General features: G+C 38.0%; 1 long non-coding RNA gene across 1 annotated transcript in view; it reads left to right on the plus strand.

Moving 5' to 3' along the window:
• The first annotated feature begins 3,198 nt into the window (after nt 1-3,198).
• LOC108445562 overlaps nt 3,199-22,505 on the plus strand; it is a 26,085-nt gene continuing 6,778 nt past the window's right edge. Inside the window, exons 1-7 of the long non-coding RNA XR_001860461.1 lie at nt 3,199-3,272; nt 5,499-5,806; nt 6,347-6,487; nt 12,699-12,793; nt 17,004-17,061; nt 17,606-17,660; nt 19,727-19,956. This is a non-coding gene — a long non-coding RNA (uncharacterized LOC108445562). The remainder of the gene's footprint in view (nt 3,273-5,498; nt 5,807-6,346; nt 6,488-12,698; nt 12,794-17,003; nt 17,062-17,605; nt 17,661-19,726; nt 19,957-22,505) is intronic.

Consider the following 22,505-nt stretch of genomic DNA (forward strand, 5'->3'; position numbering starts at 1 on the left):
TTTTTTTTAAGACAATGTCAAAAACATAAGCCTGTTTTCTCCACCACACAGTGCTTTCCTCAGAGACTACCTGATCCTATGGGATTCTAAGTCCTACCATGTGAAAAGGAGTAGGAAGTTTCTCAGATATTGCTGCCTTTCCTATTTTCTTTGGCTCTTGAGCTGTACGGTTTTTAAGGCATGCCAGACACTGTCTTCACATGAGATACTCACCCAAAAAGCATCAGAGAAAACATTTAATATTTTCATTACAGATTTGACACCCTTGAATATTTCAAGGAACTGGATTGTTCAACTCAGTTCTTTCTGTATTGGGGAAGTGGAAGGCTGTTTCTTTCCCACCAAAAACTAAATACTCTGTGGTTAAATCTAAGATCCCACAGTAAGATGACTTTTTTCCAGAGAGACCATAAACCAAATACTGATTTACTCCCTTTCTGCTTTGTGAGATTACTGTCCTCTGTTTGGATCAAGAAGGAAACACCCTGGAAGCATAAATGCTTGTTCTTGCTTCAGAATCGTACTTAGCACCACCTACAAAAGCAGCATCACACCTTTTCCAACCAAGTAAATGCAATTATCACATTGGGAAAAAAGAAAACATTGTACTGAATATCCACTGGCTTTAATCTTTCATTGGAAGATCCTGCAAGGTTTTTCATCCTGTAGAAACTTAAACCAAGTAAAATCTCAGTGTCTCATTTGTTGATGATCACAGTCATTTCCAGAGTTTTAGAATAAAGCTGACTGTCATTAGGAAATTGAGTTAAACTGCAGAAAAGCCTGTTTGGATGTTTGCAGCGCTGTTTCTTTAGTCCTGGTTAAGGGCTAATTTCTGTGCAGGGCTCAGTGCCCTTTCAAAGAAGATGTAGCTGAAGGTATTTTGCAACTGAAATGAAGATTCCATTGACTTACATGATTTCTTTCCTACTTGCAATATGTTTGTGAGAATGGGCCACCTTAATGTTTATGGTGACACTATTTTAAGTGAGGTTTTGAACTACATTTGTAGTCGCATATAGTTTTTAACCTAAATATTAAAACTACAGCTTGCTCCAACATCTGGTTGGTCATGTGATTTTGTTGGGATATAATCTAACAAACCCCCAAAATTTTAAAGACAAATCTGGCTGCTAAATTTTTATATTCTTTGAAATGTTACTTAATTTTCTGAGGTTCATTCTCTTTATTTTCACAGATTTTTCATATTATATTTCTAGGCATGGGCCCACTACTCCACCTGTATTCCTTAGTGGCAGAGAAAAGATCTGTTTTAGAATTAGTACCACAAGTATGTAGTAAAAAGAGGGAAGGTTGAATTTTTACATAATGCATAGAAGGTATTATTCTTCCAATAAATGAAAGACATTACATCAATGGAAATGGAGTCAAATAGAATCCTTACTGTTGATCTTCTACCTAAATTTGCTACAGATTTCTTAAGCTCTGTTCCTGCACTGTGTCCCTTTTGTAAAGGTTCTGTTTTAGCAGTTTTACTGCAGGAAGGACAGATTTTGCAGAAGTGGATTCTTTCCAAGTTTAAAAGTAATTCTTGGAAATCTCTTAGAAGCCTCCATTGCTTTAGAGACTGTTTATACAAAAGTCTGAATTCTTGACTTTCTTTGAGGTGATAATTGTACCTATAATGTGAGAACATAAAAGTAATGCAATTTTTTTTAATGTTTGCAAACATTTTTTTCCCTTATTTCCTACGAGAAAGTTTGAAACAAGTTATAATTTGTTGGTTACATTTTGTAATGAGGTATCCCTATCTAATTTCTCTGTTATTAATTAAACAAGTAGGCATATCTTTCAGCTGGGCATTAGAAAGCTGGGTATTATTTTGATATATTCAAAATTTGCTCATAATTATTGGGATGTTAGGAGTTGCTGCAGAAAAGATCCAAACAACTTGGCTCATAACACCAATCCTTTTACTATCATGAAGAGTCTTAAGAGATGTTATATTAAATAATTGGGACAATTAACAAATTTCTACAGATAATACCTTTCTTTTGACATCTTGTGGTCAAAGTTATATCCAAAATAAATTATTGATGAAGGACTACTCCTTCACTTTTAATTTTCAAGGGTACATTTTTTGATATATTTAATTATTTAGAGATTGGAACACCTCAGTTGTAGACCTAAGTATTTTAGATCTCTGACTATATCTCTGTAATAAGAGATGACATTACAAGGAATGAAATATGTACTGAGTTAAAAATATATTAAATGTGAACGGAGACTTTTTTCTTTCTGACTGAGGCGATTTTCTGTTGACAGCAAAATGATCTTTGCTTCGCATGTTTATTTGCCTCATTTTCCCTTCTCTCAATACGCAAAGATTTCAACATGAAACCAATGTAATTTTCTGTAATTTAATTTTAAATAATATATAAATAGATTTATGTTTACGTTGTAAATTAGACTTATAATATTGGCAGCAAAAATTAAGGAGCTGACTGATGGAAAGAAAAAAACAATGTCTTCCTTTCCTTGTTTTGTCCTAGTTCCTTCCTTCCTCTGCCAACAATCACAACTCTTTCTTCAAAGGGAACACACAGCCAAAGCCTGACTTTTCAGTTTTTCTTTTGCACTGAGCAAGCTGAAGCATAAGTCCAGACCCTTGTTTGCTAGACTCCAATGACACGTGCCAATAGGGTTCCTTAAATTACATCTCCACTGGTCTAAGTAAAAGAGAAAACATTAAACAAAAAAGTCTCTTTCCTGACAGTTTAAAACACAAATACCAAAATATTTAGCTTCCCTTTTGCAAAACCCAAGGACAGTGTGGCCCAAATGAACAGGAATCACGGCCTGGGAAGTGTCGGACTTCTGGCCCTCAGGTCTGTTTTGGAATACGGAGTGGATCTACCTTTTGGTGGGCTGCCAAACGCTGAAATGACCAGAAATTGACAGGTAATAGGGTGATGATTGCTGAAATATGGCAGGACTGAGATGTCTGTCTAATTTGCAATCGAAGGCAATGTTTCAAATTTTCTATTTGCAATCAAAGGCAATGTTTCAAATTTTCTTCTTCCCATTAGAGATGGGTTTGGTCCTCATGGACACCTCCCACAGGCATAAAGCACCAAAGGGTTTTTAGGATTGGGGCAATGGAATGTTTTCTCTAGGGCACTGTGCCACATCATAGCGCTTTGCTGTTGATTAAAATCAGTCTTATTCCCTATTCCCAGAGCTGTTGGGCTCTTAACTCCAGACATCACCTTTGACTCCGTGTTGCCAACTAAATTAAGAAGACAAGAAAGGTGAGAAGTGTCTGTAGTATTTGCAAATGTGAATAAGTGATTGTAACGATATTTTTCTCCCTGTACATGGCTTTTATTTGTTACGTTTTATTGATTTCTGCTTTTTGAGTATCTGAATGCAGGCAATATTCAGTACTACAGATTCATAAGGCAGCCAAATAATCACTGGTTAAAATATGCCCACAAAATTCCTCTTCAGTCCAAATAATTTTCTCTCCAAACATTTATCCCTTTCATTTGACAGAGCAAATCTTTTATTCTGCTGCATTTGGTCACGAGGAGTGTAAGAAGAAAACAATTAAATTGTGAGTTGCGTTAGCTAGCGAATGTCTTCCTTTTCTGTTTTTCATATAAACACAAACTTGTGACTGTCAATTTGGATCATAAGGGAAATGGAAATTGGAACTCTACTGGAAGTATGGAATGGCACATCCTAAAAATAGAAGTGCAACAGGTATTCCCATCAGCTGGTCATGGTCTTACCCATTCCCTTACCTGAGTGAAATGATCTGGCAATGTTACTTTGCAAGAGATATTTAGAGAAAAACAAAGCAGAGAAGGAAAAAACACAGTAGAAATGTATGGGATGAGCAGGAGGAAGTAAATGGAAATGCTGATTTTTAGATTTTCTAGTTCTCTGACTCTGTTTGCACCCAAAAGTGGACAACTTGCCAGGAAAATATGATTGCTAGCTCTAATTATTCAAATATTTGTGAGGAATGCTGATTATATAACCACCCTAAGAGTCTGAAAGAGCACATTTCTTTGAACTGTGCAGCTGACGTGCACTGGTTAAACAATAATAGTAATTAATATAATTTGCTAATAAAAAAAGACATTCATCCACCAGTGTATTTTACATTAGCAAAGGAAAATTTGCAGTATCCTACAATCACAGGATACTAAATAAACAGTAAACAACTGTATTCCAGTTTTCACAAGCTGGAAAGTCAAAGCACAAAAATGTGAAGCTGGCCACACTTTGAAGGCAGTTCCAGGAAAAAAAAAATAAATCAGGATCACTTTGTTATTTTTGTCTTGTGGTAACACTCAGAAGTTCTTTTTCTGAGACAGCACCCCCATCAAGAATACATTAGAAATATGCATAACTTCACATGATGCACAGGATAAGTAAATAGTTCTCAGCACACCTAAATAAACATCTTTGAAAATTTCAGTCTGAGAGGTCAACTAATGGTAGGAAGCTATTTTTCTTCTCAATCTTTCTTTATTTTATTCCCACCTAACAGGATACTATAGCTTATGACATATGGTCCCTTAAATTAGGCACTCCAAACCTTGTTCGTTCATCTCTGTGTGTGGAGCCAAGTTGTCTATTAATAGGAAAATCCTTGCCCTGGAAAAATGTGTATGCACCAGTCTCTGCATGGGGGAAATGAAGGATATGCTACAATAGGGAATAAAATTAATTTATTATGTATTACGGAAAGAACCACTCTAATGTAACACTGCCAAACAAAGTGGAGAAGTGCTGTTAAACCTTTATGTTTCAGAGGTATGGTACATTTAGCAACTTGATGTCTGTGTCATCCCGCATGCTGACTTTCCAGAGTCATCTCCAAGTTGTAATGGATAACCTCTCTTTGGCTACCAGAGCCCAGAGAGGCATAAACTGAGACCACCAGCTAAGACATTATGTAATTGCTGTGCATATGAGCACTGAATGACCTCAGGTGCTGTGTTTCAATAAAAAGATTTAGCCAAAACCAAGAAGAGTTACATGTAAAAAGGATTTTCTAGTATGTCATTTTTTCTTTTATAAAACTAGAAATTTTAAAGGAACACTACAATGAAAGTGCTGACACAAAACACTATTATTAGAAATATCCAATAAAATTCCCACCTTCCCATGCAACATGCTTAGTGTAAGTTTAAAAAAAAAATCATTAAAAATAATTGTCTTGTGGAAGTGAGTTATAGAACTTACTGTGGAAATGAGTTATAGAACTTAGCGATTATTACTGTGCAAGAATTAATAGATATGTACGTAATCACCAAGCTCTCTTGATTATTTCAATAGCCATTCCTCTGCTTTTGAGAAATGCGATTTTGCAGCATGATTCTATACATCATAGCACTGCAGAGATCATTTGCCTAGCCCATCACTTTGGCTGTCAAATGTAACACTCTTTTTCTATCAGATATAAGCAGCTTGTCTTCACCTTCAAAGCCTGCACCTCATCCTACCTATCATCTCTCATGCAGGATGAAGAAATCACTTCTTTCACTGATTAGCCCATGATGCCAGCCTCCTTCATTGACTTCTTAGATTTTCAGTCACTCAGTTTGAAGCTTTATCCCACACCATTCCTTACATTTGGAAAGTGCTTCTTCAGACATCTGTAAAGCGACCTCTTTATCTTCCTTCTAGTCCTGTCTGTGAGGTTCCCCTGCCATTATGCCTTCAAAAGAAGTTTCAGAGTTTGGACTGAATTTTCCTAGTTATAATGAGCTGTTCCCAAAAAAAAGATTTCTGGATCAGCTTCAAATGGAGCACTCCCAAAGATCTGAAGGTTGGTATTTCCTACTCAGATGCTGCACTGTCAATTCTGTATAGTTACCAGTGCCACATTTTTCAGAGGATGTTGCTTTGCTGTTTTTGGGCACCAATACATTTCCATTTGAAAACACAGGATGAATATAAGGGTGATCTGTCTGGATTGTAGGAGTGACATGTCTGAAACAAGGGATAACCTAGAGGGCGTCTTGGTCTTTTCCTTCATATGGCAAGTATAAGATACTATTTATATTGATTAAATGAAATAGTCTTCCTGCTGCTGGACACAGGCATAGGAAATTGTGCTGTAGAATTATGTGGAAGGACTGATGGACATTTTTAGTTTTGGTGACCAGTTTGGGGGCAGTTGGGGGCAGGATATTGCCTATGGCTTGTTCAAATTTCTGTTGTGGGAAGAATGAGTAGTCATGGGAAGCAGTGTATTGCACTGGGTCACCATCTCAGAAGAGAACATTTTGCTTTGAAGCAATAACATTTGCAGCCTGTGGACTTGAACATGTTTGCTGTTGTGTTGTGTTTGTATTCCCATCTCCAGTAGCAGTGACTCAGGACCAAGTCATCCCTTTATGGGAATTATCTACGAAGGAAACTGGAAACTCCATGGCATCTCTCTGTCATCTTTCCCTCCAGATGGTGCCTCCAAATCCCTTCTGAAGGCAATTGTGTAAACCAGCATGTAAGTAAGTTCTGTTGGTTTTGATCTAAGTATCTCTAGTTATGTTGAAGATTTTGTTTCAGGATGCTGGAAAGGTGCCTTCCTCCTCCTCTCCCTCACCTGTGGCTCCTAGCACTCAGCCCCAGCCACCAGAGCACTCCCATGTCTCCTGAAAAGGCAGGAGGTGACAGTCTACCCAAACTCCCCAATTCAGGTTTTCTTGAGCCTCCTTTCTACAAGGTTTTCATCCCCCAATCCATCAGCATTTCCCACTGCTGCAGGACCAGCAGGCTCCTCCATTACTCTGCATGCAGACACTCAGAGAAACCTTGAGAGCCCTCCATCACTGCAGAGCAGTTGGACTCACGTCTCAGGCTGGCTAAAATCTTCTGAAAAATACTGTAGTGCTCAGGTGATTAAACTATCTTCCGAAGAAGCACGGACTAGATCCAATTTGAAAATCTTTAACATATGAGATAATCATTTTTAAAACACCCTTTTAGATTGTCTTTCTAAAATTTGTCAGGAGTGGATCTGCGCTTTTAGAAAGTCAGGCACCAATGGGATGTAGATAGCAAGGCATAGTCTTGGTCAGAATTTCAGACTGAAAACACCCACAGAGTTGTGCAGATTTTTCAGAAACTGAAATCGCTTCCAGACTGAGCTTTTTAAAATAAGTTTCAGCATAAAACTATTTTTGTAGCCAAACTATAAACCTCTGAAAATAAGAGTTTATGTGGAAAGGCTGAAGCTTTACTTACAGCACTGGTAATGTCTATAGCACTTGATGATTTGATGTTGAAGGCTATTAATTCCAAAAACAACTTTCATGGAAGAAGCTGAACTTTGGAGGTCAATGAGATCTCAGAGGAAGCTGGACTGAAAACTGAGAAAAGCTGATTTTGTCCATGTAAATCAATTGTTACTGTTTCCTGTCTGAGAAAAAATTTAATGCAAATACTAAGGATTTATGAACAGGAAAAGGGAGAACCTCTAAAGGTCTTGTAAGAAGTGATTAATAACAATGTTATTTTTTTAGATAATGCTATTTTAAAACTATGTTCAAAAGCCATGCTGATGGTTTAAGCAAAGAATAAACTATGTTCACTTATGTGCCCTGGTTTAAAGTTTGTGGTCAATGTTAAGTTGTGATACTGTAATTGCAAACACTGTTCTTCTTTCAGCAGAAATTAGGACAATTAACAGAGAATACACAAAAATTTTCAGTAAGACAGCCCAGAAGACTTGAAAAAAAATTTTTGAATTGTATTTTGAGGCAAAAATATGTCTGGCAGATCTATTTTGAGGGGAGCTGCAAGAGCATGAGGCTGCATTAGGCAGAAGTCTTCCAGTGTAGCGTGAGAAGCTCACTCCTTAGTTTCTACCAGGGATAACCAGAACCCCTAATGCTATTAAGCCCATGTGACTTAATTCCCTAGGAAGTCATCACATTATAGTTCCCCAAATGGTCAAGACTCTGACATAGGGCTTGAATGGCTTCCTGTCATTGGAACTGAAGAATGCTTGAAAACAAAGCAATAAATCCTCTCCCTTGCTACAGACAAGTAAATGAGAGCAACTCTTTTGGGAGGCTGAAAGCAAAATGTAGGCAAGGAAGGCTATTTTGTGCATTGACTAAAGGTTTTTGGTTAGGCTTCAGGTTCCTTACCAATCTAAGTAACAGGATCCTACTTTGTCTCTTACCAGTTTAAGAAATGTTAAGTTTTTTGGAGCAATTACAACAGACAAATTCATCTGTCAATTAAAATAATAGTGATTGAGGTATTTTGAAATTTGTCTGCTTCTACTGAATTCATGCAAGTAAATTACTAGCAATTGAAGCTATGTGTGTGGGTGATCCTACTAATTAATCACAGCCAGCAACTAGTGTGTCTCATTTAATGCATTTTCTTAATCTTGTATTGTTATTTTGATTATTCCAGAAAAACGGAGAATTAAAAAAAAATACAAAATGTTTCTATGCAGAAAAAAACAAATCCTATTTAAATGGCAGCATGAACAAACTAGTACTTATGCAAGGTTGTACAGGGGCACTATCCAGCCAGTCTCATGGGATGTTCTACACAGCATTCCCAATGTCATGTGTTCCAAAGCCCGTCCCATACAAAATGGTGCACATGGCAGAGGAAGCACAGTACATCTATTCTTTCCCTCCTTCATGAAATGTGGATGGGACAATAACTGAGTAAAATGAACCGTGAATATTGAGCACAAGGAGGAAGATATTAATCCAAGATATTAATCCTGAAAGTGATTGGTAAATATTTTGGAGATGTCTCAGTAACCTATGAAGAGAACACAGGTGATTCTGCTCCTGTAGACGTTCTCTCTGAGCTGCTAAAAGTGCCACTTGTACAATGTGGTCAGTGGTACCACTTGTCTTAGTGCCACTAGTACAAAGTCAAGCCTTACTTTCCCATGTTACTGCTTTTTAAAAAATAACAGCATTAAAGTAAAGAAATGTTTATGTGAATCCAAAAGGAAAGTTAATTTTGTGAGACTGTTACAGCTACAAATTATATCAGGGCACCACAAATTATGCACTTTCACAAAGCATAACACTGTTTGAACAATGGAATTAATCCTTTTGGTTACTTTAACTCAAATGTTTAGGATACACTTTTGTTATTTTAAATTTTGAAGTTTAAGACTTTTTCTTCAGTGAAAGAAAAGAGATTTCAGTGTGTCAGAAGAAATCCCCTCTGAATGAAAACATAGCTTCCAAACCAGTTCCCCTCTTGGACAATATTCCTGCTCTCCTAATCCTCTGAATGGCAGACTGAAAGTAGAGTAACATGAATCTTGGCAAACCAGTATTTCCCCAGATGGATTCTGAGCCATTATGGACAGATATATAATTTTTACATTCCACTAAAGCCAATAAACAAAACTGTCAGGATGGCTTATCTTCTAGCAGTCTTACAAGCAAAGAAAAATTTTCCATCATCAAAATCATTGTAGCAGTGCAAACTTTCCAGATTGTGCTACAGCAGCTGTGGCAGTGCAAAGATCTGCCTCGCACCTTGAACTTCTTCAGCCACCTGTGAGCAAAGCTTCCTTTCAATAAAATGGGGATAATCTGTCTGTCTCTTTCAAAAGGGCTATGGCATTGGGCCCTGGTGCTGCACAGAGTATTTTGAGAAGTACAGGTCTGTACTGATGATCCCTTTTTAGTTTCTGAAATCTGGAATCTCAGTCAACCAGGTTGCAGTGATGGAGAGAGCATAAGTACCATGCACATTGGTGACCACAAAATGGATGTATCTATTCTTGATGTATATTTGACACATAAGTTTGGAACTGTATTTTTTAGTAACTAGTAATAGGGAAAACAATAGAAGAGCGAATATCAGAATGCTTAAGCATGTATAGTAAATTTAAATAACTGATTATACCCAAATTAGGACTAAAATGGTGTGCAAATAGCATCTATCTCAATGCTGATACTGGCACACATCTAAGTACACCATTTGGGATTCTGTCACCACTACTTTTCCTAACATACCTGATACCTAACAAGACAAAATAATTAAACATTTGGAATAAGAATGGAAGCACAATAGAGAAGAGTTATTTATAAGCAAGTGAGATTGGGGCAGTATTCTGTGGCATCTGTTGTACTTTTGATTAATGTAAAGGAAATGAGGGTATGTTCAAATTATATGCTCACTGCTATAGAACTTTTCAAAGACCTTTTCTGTTTTGTTAACTCTGTTGTACACCCAGGGTTAGTATGAATTTAGTGTTTGGATACCATAGTGTGCTCAGTGTCTCAGACTGGCTTCTGTACGAATTCCTGCCAAGCAACAATTTCATAGCTTTTTTTTTTTTCCTATGCCACAAAACTGTTCATTTTGTGCCATTCCTTTGTTTTTAGTACATAACATCACTCAGAGTACATATCTTTCAGCACTTTATGATGACAGTGCTCAGGCAACTCATGGAAAAACAGAAGAAAAATCAGAAAACATTTCAGGACTTGAAAACATAGCTGGAGATACCCAGAGATGGATGTATCTAAGAACCAGAAAATAAATGTGACATATGCAAATGAAAAAGTTTAAGCTGTTCCTCTGCAACTGTTTGACTTGCACTTTGTTACTTGTTATTATTTTCTACAAAACATTCACTTGAAAGAATTTTAGAAAAAGTATTGATGCTTAATAAGCTAGTTCACAATAATCACACGACTAAGGTTGCACATAGAAGGTGCAGGAAACACCCATCCTATAAAGACAGATGTAATTTACTCATCCAAATTAGTGCTTCACTAGTAATGTCATGAAGAGATGAAAATTTCTGAGACTACATTTAATCTTTTATTCATCAGGAATGTTTTGGGTCAGCTTAAACAGGAAAGACTTTCTGGAAAGATAATAAATGAATTTGAATTAAAATTTTATAAATAAAACCTTGTTTTACAGAACAAATACAAGAGATTCTGTCAGAAGCCTTCTCTACAGAAAGATGGACTTCTGTCTCATGGCTGTTAAATAAGAGAAAAATTATTGTTAATGCCATAGGTTCTCAGCGCTAAAATAATGCCTAATACTCTTTTCTAGTGATAATTTTTTTAAATCAAAAGAAGCACCTTTTTGGCATTTTCTGTTTGCAATCAAATTCTCTGTGGTAGTCTTTATGGTGACCTTTGCACTAGAGAAGAGATGCTAAAATCATTAAAACTGATATTGCCACATAAGAGAATACAACTGTTCAATAGGAACCCATTTGAATATGTTTCTTGTGATTTTTTTCTCCCCTCAGAGTAAAGCAATAGCATAATACCCAGCTGCATGATAATATTGGCAAGCAAGGCCATGAATTTCAACTGCAAACCCTAAACACTGAATGTGCTGTGCTTTTTAAAGAAATCCCCTTTTGTATGAGATATGTAATACCCTTTTGTCCTGGAGCAGTTGGCATAATAATAGTTTTCTTTACTTATTCATTGTCATGTGATGGAGCTGCAAAGTGAGCTACACAGTAACAGCATAAAAGACAATTTTCCATTTTTCTCTAATTTTTCAGAAATTTTCTTGTCTTTTAAATGTAAATACTTCTAACTATCTTCAGAAAAGATATCTAGTTATTAACATTTCAGACCTAATTGTTACTTTTCTTAAATCCTACCTAACTATTTGTGCTTTTCTTTTTCATAAGAAACAGGAACATTATTTCCTTTGCATTCACTCCTGAAGAGCCTCAAGCATGGGAAAATTGGGCATATGATCAACTGGTGTAAATCAGAATAACTCTATTCAAAATATCTCTCAAGAGTTTAGCAGTAGAACTACTTGATCAGAGAAGCCAAGCAAAATTTATGTTATTAACTGTGTAATTTATATCAGAGTTGTGCATGTGTTATACTGTGCCACTGAGCTAAAAGGTAATCTCGGAGTGAAGAGCCACCTTAAAAACTAGATATCTAGGATACATCTGACACTAAATATAAAATGAAATTTTAGAAATTTTCTGATGAGATTGCCCATGTAAAATTTTTTTAAGATTCCTTTTGGGCTCTTTGATGTGTTCTAGTCTGGGTAGTAAGTAAGGAGTATTTCCCAAAGGAGATACAATTACATTGAAGTGGAGCTCAATCTTATCCACAATGAAATTTAAGAGGAAGACTAAAGCCAGAGGAAGTTCCTCAACTAATGTACAATAGACTAGCCATTATTCTAACTGCTGCTATCAAAGGATTTTTCCTTTGAAATCAGAAGAATTATGCCAAATTACTCTAGTTGTGACTTTGGCCATAAAATTACACATAGTTTTGAACCTCTGGCCTGTAACCACGGCAAAGGGACCATTTCCAGGCAACTCCTGACAAGTAACGAAGGAAAGCAATGCTATTACCCATTATCTCAAATTCAGAGTGCAGAGAGGGTTCACAATCTTACTCAAAAACATTTAGAGGCTCGTAAATTGAAAAAAGGTCAAAACCTACTGGGTTAGATTATTTTGGAGAAGTTCACAAGGTGGATAAACATATAACAATACATGATCAGATCTGAGCAATGCAAAGAATAGCCAGGTAGAAAATAAAGGCTCCAGAGCCCCAGTAAATCTTTTTATAGCTCCACATGTTAAAATAGAAACTATTAGACACAGACACCCTTCAAAAGTTAGATTAATAAATCAGCATATCACTTATGAAGCAACCATATATTACTGTTTTCTAAAATATCTAAGATCTGTCTTTGCTAAACAGTGCAACAAGAAATGTCCACAGCTCCAACCGGTAGAAATTAATACCATAGACAGAAATACTATCACTGAAGCCATGGAGGAAGATGCAGACTCCAGGTAAGACAGTACTATAATGGTTATGTGTACTGTAAAGCTTTTAATCTGGACTCTCACAATTGAGCCATGGGGTTCTATTCTCTGAGAAATAAGAGTTGCTTTTTTATCAGTTGGATACCAGATACCCTTAATGCACTGCAGGCTGAGCAACATGTTACACTCTATCTCAGTGGTAGTGAAATACATTAGCTTAGACCATTCTCTTTGCCTAAGGAAACTGAAAAAAAAGTATTTCAGGAGCAAAAAGTTCAGTGGAGCTTTCTGAAATATTTTACTAGAAAGGTATAGCCTATCCTTATTATGTCATTCATTATAAGGCACTCTGAGTTTATTCGGGAGTAAGTTCTTGTGACTCATAGTCATCATACACCTGTCCTTGGGATACAGCCCTTTCATCCAATTTTCTTGTTCCACTCCCCACATTTCTGGGGTTCTGTGATTTTTTTTCTGCTTCCTAACAGATGTATCAAGAACCTTATGTGCTCACCACTTTCTTTTTTAATTTCTTAGAAGTGTTGAAGTTTTTGTTCACAGAATACTGCATGAGAATTACATTTTTCTGTTAAAAAAAACCCCACAACTTTGCAAAGATGTCATTTTTATGTGACTATTTTAAAGAGATGCAGATGGCAAAAAATTGGAGGAATCAGCTATGGGGTTTGTTTGATTTTCTGAAACAACTGTTGCTTAGTTTGTGAGGTAATGAAGTCTCTACTAAAAGCAATACATTCACTTTTTTTCTATTAATAATCCTCCTTCAGATGATTTGCTAAATCCATCCAGGTATTACACGGTACAAACTTTTTCTGATACTTTGATACAAGTAATTTTTATTACGTGGGAAGTGTAAGTCCATTCCTGATAAGCATCATTTGGTTAGATCCTAATACTGTGCACTTGGACTTGGAAAAACAAATCTTCCCTTGTGCTAGCTGCAGTGGATAGTGTTGCAAGGAAATGACAGATTAGGACAAATTTACTTCTATTCTCTTTCTGTGACAACTCAGTAAGAATAAGATGCACTTTCAAGTAAACTAGGCTTTTGCAATATTTTGTGGCATCTGTACATGAAAATGCAGAATTCACCCCAAATAGTCTTCTGGTGATTTAGTCACTGAGAAAGAGTCCCAAACAGTCAAGACCTGAGTCTTAATGAAATTAAAAGTTTGTAAAATGTTCTTTGATTAAATGTGCTTTAAAACAAAAGATTTATTCTCACGTGTTGGCATGTCTTTATTGGCACCATTTATTTACTTTTTATAGGAGTGAGAGCATGACTACTTTTATGCCAGCACATTTGATTGTGTACGACTTACTTACACTTACAGGGATCTATTGTTACTTTTAACGAAAAATAAAATTTCTGTAGAGTGTTTAGTTAACTCTCTGTTGAAGTTAAACAAGACATATCTTTGGAAGTCTCTTAAAGGATTATTTCTAATGGCACCATTGGGACCCTTGCTTTGCTTATAAAAATATATGTGAATTTATAAAGGATAATGATACAATTATCCCAGAATAGCTTCAGGAAAAGCCATCATACCTCTTTCAGAGGAGGTGCACAGCTATGGATAGCAGCAAATGTTACTGTTCCATGGGCAGACTGGCTTTTATTTTCAATGTGAGACATATTCTCCTACGACTTTCAAGGATCAAAATTAATTCCCTTTAAATCAAGATTTTGTATTTCCTAAGTGGAATTAGTCCTTATTCATATGGGTACAAGACAAAGAATATTCTTAGCCAGGATTTTAATATTGCCAGTGATGAATATATGAATGCTTGAGGTCTCTCAGAATTCTTAGATCTTTGAGAGACAGACTCTCAAAGTCTGTCCCAGTTTAATCCAAGAAATTGCAAACTCGGTCTCATTGTAACAAAAGAAAATATATTCATGGGCCTTTTTTTCTTTTCTAGATCAGGAGTTCTGTCCTCTACATTCCCACTAAAGCTTTTCTGCAGAGTCCTTATAGAGATGAATAAACCTTGTTAAAACTTAATTACATGTTGTACTAAAAACACATCTGGAAATTACATTTCTCACAAGTTGGTGTTCAATTGTTAACAGTTATTTCTGTTGACTCCCCAAAGAGCTGCTTATGAAGATGGAGGGACTCTCAGATGGGCAGAACTGAAGCTTGAGCTGAAGAGGGTCTTTAAAAGATCCTCAGTTCTCCCAGCATCTTTGTGTACATAAACCTGGAGTCTGGTTGTCCTTCTTTACACCTGGTCCCAAGCATGAATTACTGTAACAGCATCTCCCCTGACAGTGAAGTGCTCCCTCAATAGATGTGAGCTTATTGTCTGGGTACTGTTGCTAGGAAAAGCAGCTGATCAGGGGGCCAGCACAGCAGCCAGTTGATGTAATACATGCTTGATAAATCTCTTATCAGAGTCTTGCACGCTTCCAGGAACGCTCACAATTCAGCTGGATTTATCAATATGAAAAAAGCCTCATTCTTTCTTCATTGCACTCACCTGTTGGAAGCTGGCCCCACAGAGCTGGGTTTTAAAGCTTGAAATCATCACTGTCATCTCCTGCTATTCCTGCCCATCACACAGTGGCCGAGGATGCAGCAAAGGAAATGCCATGTCAGGGAGTGTTTTCCCTCGAAGCTGTTCGTTGACGTGAGCAAGGCAGAGTGCTTTGAGCTGCTGTTCTCCAGCCCTGCACTCCTTTGAAGGCCTCTCAGGTGCTCCCTGCAGTGAACCATCTCATTCAGGGCAGAGACAGAGGAAAACAGGCCATCAGAATTGAAGTGGGGACAAGTCTTTGGCATAACGTTGAACTGCAATTTTCTCTTCCCAAGCTTTCAATAGGGGACAACATTCAAAGAAGAGGAGAAGGAGGAGTATTTTATTTAGCCACCACATAATTTTGATTAATGCTATTTAAGAATATGAAAACAAATTAAATTCCTTAATTTTTATAAAAAACTCCCATGTTAATTATTATTAAGCAAATCATGTCATTTCCTTCAATTCCTTATGCAGTAAAGAGCTTACATCAGTCAAAAGGGAGTATTTCTTTAATAAAAGACATTCTTTAACAAAAATTACATTCTTTTCTCTATATTGCCAAGAAAGATGATCAAAGGAAAGCCTTTAATCTTGGAGAAAAATCTAAGAAAAGTGTTTGCTAGATATATTAGTGGCCTGCTGATCCATGATTAAGCATCGCTGCTCCTTTTTGCAGCTGTTGTGTAAACTGCAGATTAGCTCTCAGATACCTTTCAGGAAGGATTTGACGGATGGCACTGGGTTGCCCTATCAGCCCCTACACCCTTAAATTGAGTGATTACTGAAGCAAAGGGGTGGCACCCCCTCAGCTAACACCCTGGCACACTCTATACACCTTGGCACTTTTTGGCCTTTCAAATGTTTTTTCAAAGCCTTGGCCATCGGGGTGCAATTCAAAATACCCCGTTATGTGCACCCTTCTGAGATGGAGGGATCATCGAGGGGATACTGCTGTACTGAAGATCTGAGCAATTGCACACTTTTAAAATTTGACTGGAGTGATACTGGGATAAGTCATTTTGTAAGGATGTGAACGATGTGAAAAGGACGAGGTGATGTGCTGATTACCCTCAAATAAGTGAAGCTTTCCTGTGTGCAAGAAGTTCTACAAAGCCTTCCAAAATCTAGTTATATAGATTTTAACAACTGCCAGTGCAAACTTTATAAATTGAAAGACTCTGGGCATATTTGCCCATGCACATGTTTGTATCCTCATGTCTTTGATTTATTGAACCACCAGTCTGCTGCTAATAGAATAATTATTGGCCTGATTCTTTTTTTTGGGGGGTGGGGAGGGAGAGGAGGGTTGTTTGGTTTTTTGTTTTATCAAATACATCTATCTCAGTTGTGAAAAGTTGACTGGAACAAGCATGAACTGTGGAATATTTGGGCTTACAAATATCTTCATCAAAAAGTATCACTATTGTATCGATTTTACCGGGACAATTTTGTAACTTGGAAGATCCTTTGTAACCTTAAGAAGGTTCACAGTACAGCAGGGGACAGGGCAGAGGAGATCAAGTAGAAAGTGAGATGCACACTACACTTGGGGAGGCTATAGCAGCTGGGCATTGCATTCTGCTGATTTGCAAAGAAACCAGTTTATACATCAGCTTAAAGATAACTTGGTCATCTGTCACAGGGCATCATCTTCCTGCAAATTTACTTTGTCCTTTCTTTTCACTTACAGTCCCTGACTATTGAACTGCTGTGGTTTAATTGTGCAAAACTGGGGTTCAAGATTCAAGGTATTGCTCAGATTGTTCTGCAGTAAACTCTTCTGATTCAGCAGTCTCAGCAGGAGGGAGCCCATGGATGCCAAACTAACCCCATCTCTGCAGCCAGTTGGGCCATCACATGAAAACAGGATTCTTGCTTCTGGATCACTCAGACAGCTCTGTTGTTCACATGATTTTTTGGATGTGTGACTGCTCTACTTGTCTTTGATTTCCCATTTATACTTCTTGCTAATTTTTTCATGGCTTGCAGAAGACATTAGTTTTATGTCTTCTCTGCCCTTGCTGTCCCCACTCACATAAAAGCTTCACCACAATATGCCCTTTTATACCTTAGTCATTCTTGCTTACTGCTCTACAAAGGGCATAGCTGATCATGGGAAGTCTTTTTCTGTGGCATGCTGATGTATTGTGCTTAATGTATTATCAACAATGACAGAGCTGCCTCAGGCAACTCCAGCAACACAGAAAGCATAGGGGGTTTTATACAACAGTTCTTTTGAAAACAAGTGTATATATCCCACGCAGAAAACTTTCTCCCTTTGGTTTCCTGCAGGTCGAAGCAGCAGTTGATGCTACACGGAAAGACAAGCCAAGGAGACCTTGCTCAGGTAAATCAAACCTGAAAGCAGAGGTAACTATGCTGGAGTTTATTTGTGCTGTCCATTTGTGTAACACTGCAGGAGCTTCATGCAGCACATACAGAAAGCAAGTTCTAGAAGGGACCCAAAAGGGCAACCCTGCTCTCATTTCCAGGGCTGTGCTGTAAGGTCCACTCCTGCTACTGCATTTGCATGAGAAAGCAAAAAAGCCTTGTTGTAAGGCTGCACGTGCTAATTAGTTCAGGGAAATAGGCATTTAGAAAAACTTCACATTCCTTGCACACAGTGCAGGTCATCTTGCATTTACATTTGTGCTCTTACAGTTGCAAGATGTCTCAAGTCTGAGACAGGGATGCTGTCCCAAACAGATTTTTAAATTTTTTTTATTTTTAAAAAGTCCAGAGTGAGTGTTTTTCTTGACAAAGTGTTGGTAGTTTATTACCGCAGGCCTGGTTCCTACGGTATATCACCGTGTCCCGCAGCTATAGGGAGGAGCAGGAGAAGAAGATCCAGCAGGCAGGAATTGTGCAGCAAGATTGATTTATTTAATTATTTTACAAACTCTTTTATAGACTTTTTTCTTCATAGTCTAATTGGACAAAGGACCAGCCACCCCTTGGGGGTGATTGGCCAAAATCCTAAAACATCCATTATCAAAATATTTTCTACTATACCATAAACAAGACTTTCCAAGGTTGCAGGTGGCTTGGTTGTTTGCATTCCCTGCTACCTCTTCTGTGAGAGAGAAAAGTCTCTCACGGACTTAGAAAAATAACAAGAAGATCCTCACTAACAGCATTTTTGTACCTACAGTAGTTCTGTAATTCTGGACATTAGGAGTGCTAGCATAAATCCCATACATATGTTTCTAAATGAAGAGTCCAAAATAACCTTATACTCTGATCACAGTATAAAGAATTATTCACGATTCAGAAAGAAACCAATCTTTCAGTGAGTTTCACTTAATTTAGAAGCTTGTAATGAATAGGAATTTTTAATCTGTTTGAAATCGCCTTTCAAACTGAGCTCTAGCTATAACCAATCCTTCTGACTAGCTGGGTATAGTTGGAATGCCAACAGCTAGAAATACAAGTGCACAGTGCTCTTCTGTCCTCACAATAAACTTGAAATCTCTGTATTTTGGAACTCAGCCAGAAATGTTCTTGCATGCCTTCTCCTCTCCTGACCTCAGCTGTCATAGTGAGCCCCAGCAGCACACAGGAAAGCATCTTGGTTTTCCATCAGACTCCATTTTGATATATCAGGGAGACGAAGAATAGGGTTTTTTGAAACATATGCAGTGCTGCATGTGTTTTTTGTCTGTATTTCTACTATGCCATGTGTACATATCACCATCTAGGAAACTGGTACAGACATTTTTGGAGCTAAGGGAAAGGGGGAGGTTTATGAATTACATCTTTTTCAGAAAAGAGACCATGCAGAATGCTGCTCAAATTGCTCACAGGGCAGAGAGAGGTATTTGGTAGGCCACTGCTGCATGGCAGAAGCATTCCTCCCAAATTGTGGACAAAGCTTATACTTAGAAAATTACACAGTAAGAATAAATCTGCAGCTGACCATTTAATCCATTTGAATATTTTTTACAATGCCTGTCCTACTACCATGGTGAAGAGAGGCAAACTCAGGCACTGCAGTGGGAGAGAGCAGTGTTTAACAGGACAGAAAAGAACTGCATGCCACCAGCCACGTATTTTCTCTCTACTTGTTTGGTGGGTGGGGAGTGTCCCTCTTGTTTCTGTTTCTTTTACCCTTGAGCTTGGAAGTCAGCATGAGCAGCAACAGGCCTTCACAAATGTGCTAAGGAGGAACCTCTTGGGTTGGCTTCTCAACATGCCTAATCTTTTGCTGACAAATTGGTGTCAGGGCCAGAACTTAATGAAGTCTTCAGAGAAAATTTTTCAGCAAATCAGGGGATCTCAAAGGTGTGGACTTGCAGTAAAACCAGTGCAATACAATTTATCTACTTTTACTTGTCTTTTGAAAGGCTGAAAGTTCAGCTTTGCAGCAAATTGTAAAATCAACTTTCAAGCTGCGTCCACTTTATTATTTTTCAGGTTTCCTTACATTCCAAAAAAAGAGGCCAGAACAGTAGCTTGGAGTAATTTGAAGTTTATCTCCCACTTATACCTTCAGTCTTGTAAACTTCTTGAGCATCTCTGTTACACCGCTCAAGAAAATTACCTGCACAAAGCTGTCCGAACACATGTATGGAATGTATGCAGACAAACAGTATGTCTGTGATTCCATTTCCCTCTGCACTGTGGAGCTGGATTCATGTCACCAGGTAGGTGCCACCCTTTTTCCAGAAGAGCAGTAACAAAATTTGCTTCCCTGTCTGTTGAAGAAACTCAGGAGACACCATGTCTTCCCAAAGCACTTAGTTTCCAGTGCTGGACTGATGTTTCTGTCACCACAGAGGGCTTCCGATGCTTGGGTAGGACCATTTATGGGATTGGCTTGTGTACTGCAGAACTGTTTTGCTTCCTTCAGTCAGATGTAGGCAGGACAAGAAAATGGGCAGCACCTTACTGTGCTGTTCAAGATCAGGACAATAGTTGTAGAAATAGGGCTGTCTAAGTAAGTTGTTTTCCTGAGCATTATCAATTTAGAGGGAAAATATAAACAGTGTCTTGATTCTGGAGAAATTAGCGTAAACATGCCACCTTTGGTTTTTTCTACTGAAAAATATGTGGGCAGAAACGTTTTCCTTAATTCTAGGAGCCAAGGGGTTTTTCTCCATTTGAAAACAATAAGGTTTCAAATGAATTGGTAGCACTAATCTCCTGGTAGAAAAACACCTTTACTAAAAACCACAGGCCCATTGGCCATCTCAGTCTATAGACCAGGAACTGAATGCACAACTAAAATCAGTAACTTCTTGTCTGATAGAATAATATATATATAAGGAAACAGAAGTTCCATATGCTGCTGCTGAGCCAAGAGCTGGGGGGGAGCATTGCCCTCACAGCACCCCAGAAATCAGGCTGGTTGCTCTGGCTCTGAAAGACAGACCTCAGCTGGCCAGAATCAGTAGGAAGTGCAGATTCGCTTGTATAAATGCAGGCACTAATCTTTGAAAGTTGCTGCTCTGAACTGCCTCATTTGCACCAGCAGTAAAACAAGGCAATAGAGTTAGTCCTGGCTGGTGAGGAGACGTGAGTCCTACATGTAAGTCCAGCTCTGTTACTGAAAAAGTGTTACTTGCTCAGATGTGAAGGGAGAAGGGCTTAATTCCTGCTCATACCTCTTGTTTAACTTACATAAATGCACAGTGGGTGTTTGGAAATCACCTTTACTAGATGTATTTTCTGTCTTGCCAAATTTCACGTTGTAATGAACAGTCAAGAAATCCAGACGTGCTGTTACACTGAGACTATTTTAAAGTGGCAGATGTTCTGGTACACTCTCAGGACAGGACATTTCTGTATCTTTGGTATTGCTTCATTGTTTAATGTCAAGGAATTTGATTTTCTCAACATCATTGGGCAAATTTTATGAAACAGGTAGTTGGATACAAGTAAATATTAATGCACAGCACCAATTCCTTTCTTCTGATTCCTGTTCTGGTTTTATACATAGGACCTGTGCAAGTAGATTTTTACATTAAACAGATTCCTTCTTTGAAAGCTTACTTAGCTTTCAAATTTAGATTTGAAAAAACATAGAAGGAATGAAATTAAATGTTTCTTTTGGATAGCACACTGACAAAGGAAAGGAAATCCCTTGCTGCAGGATATTGCAGTCACAGGTCATGACTGTTTAAGCAGGAGTTACTGCCATCCAGAGGAGAAAAGCCATAAGCTGTCCTATTTCATTATTTTTTAAGCATAGATAGGTAAACCTAAATTGTTGATTCCGTTTATTTCACATTAAGGAATCAAAGAATAGAGAAATATTATAAATGTACCCAGAGGTATCTGTGGGGTTTTTTGATGTAGGTATTTATGAAACGAAGTTCAGAGCAACACTGGGAAAGCACTGTGAAAAACACATCCACGGATGAAAAAATACCAGGTCAAAGCCAAATTTATTTTCCTCTCTTCATTTAAGATATTTAAGGAATAGATTTCAGAAATACCTGTGCTAGGTTTCAAGCTTTGTACACAGTCCAAAAAGTGGAAAGGAGATGTCTATCCTGCGCCACTCACATCCCAGGCCTCTGGTGACACACAGGCAGAGGGTGTACCTTGTCACAGGGAGCTCGGTGAGACACGAGTGGGGATGCTGGCAGGGCTGGGCATCCTCCCTGCAGGGCACAGGGCAGTGCCGGCCTGGGAGGCGGCGAAGGCACCCAGGACCCCCAGGGTCTGCTAAATCAGGAGACTGGGAGATGCTGTGGGCTGAAGGGATTTTTCACAACTCTTAATAACCGAACTAGGAGAAAAAGTCTGTGTGTCCAGCTCCAAAGAAAAGGTCCCTCCCTCTTCAATCCCCCTTTCCCCCAAAACCAACAAAAACACTGTAGAAAACAAGGAATAAGGGATTTGGGCGGAAAGGGGGGAATGGGAAGTTCAGCATGTCCCTGAAGGCAAAAAAAATAAAAGTTCTGAGCTGAAGGAGAAAAGAAAATCTGAGGGGAAAAAAAATTTGAATTTAGTGCTTTTTTTGGACAGTCCATGTCCAATCACGAACTGTAAAAAATCCAAGAATGGCAGTTCATTTTGCGCAAAGACCAATAATGAAAATCCTCCCAGGACAGGTCTTTTTAAATATCTTATAGAAATTGTAGTTCAGGATCCTTCTAAACTTTATTGCTTCAATATCTTTTTTCTTCATCGGGAATTAACCTCCAGGTGCTCGTGTCTCTCCTTACGTCCATGCAGGATGCGAGAG

This window comes from Corvus brachyrhynchos, unplaced genomic scaffold (assembly GCF_000691975.1).
Source record: "Corvus brachyrhynchos isolate BGI_N302 unplaced genomic scaffold, ASM69197v1 scaffold101, whole genome shotgun sequence".
NCBI lineage: Eukaryota > Metazoa > Chordata > Aves > Passeriformes > Corvidae > Corvus > Corvus brachyrhynchos.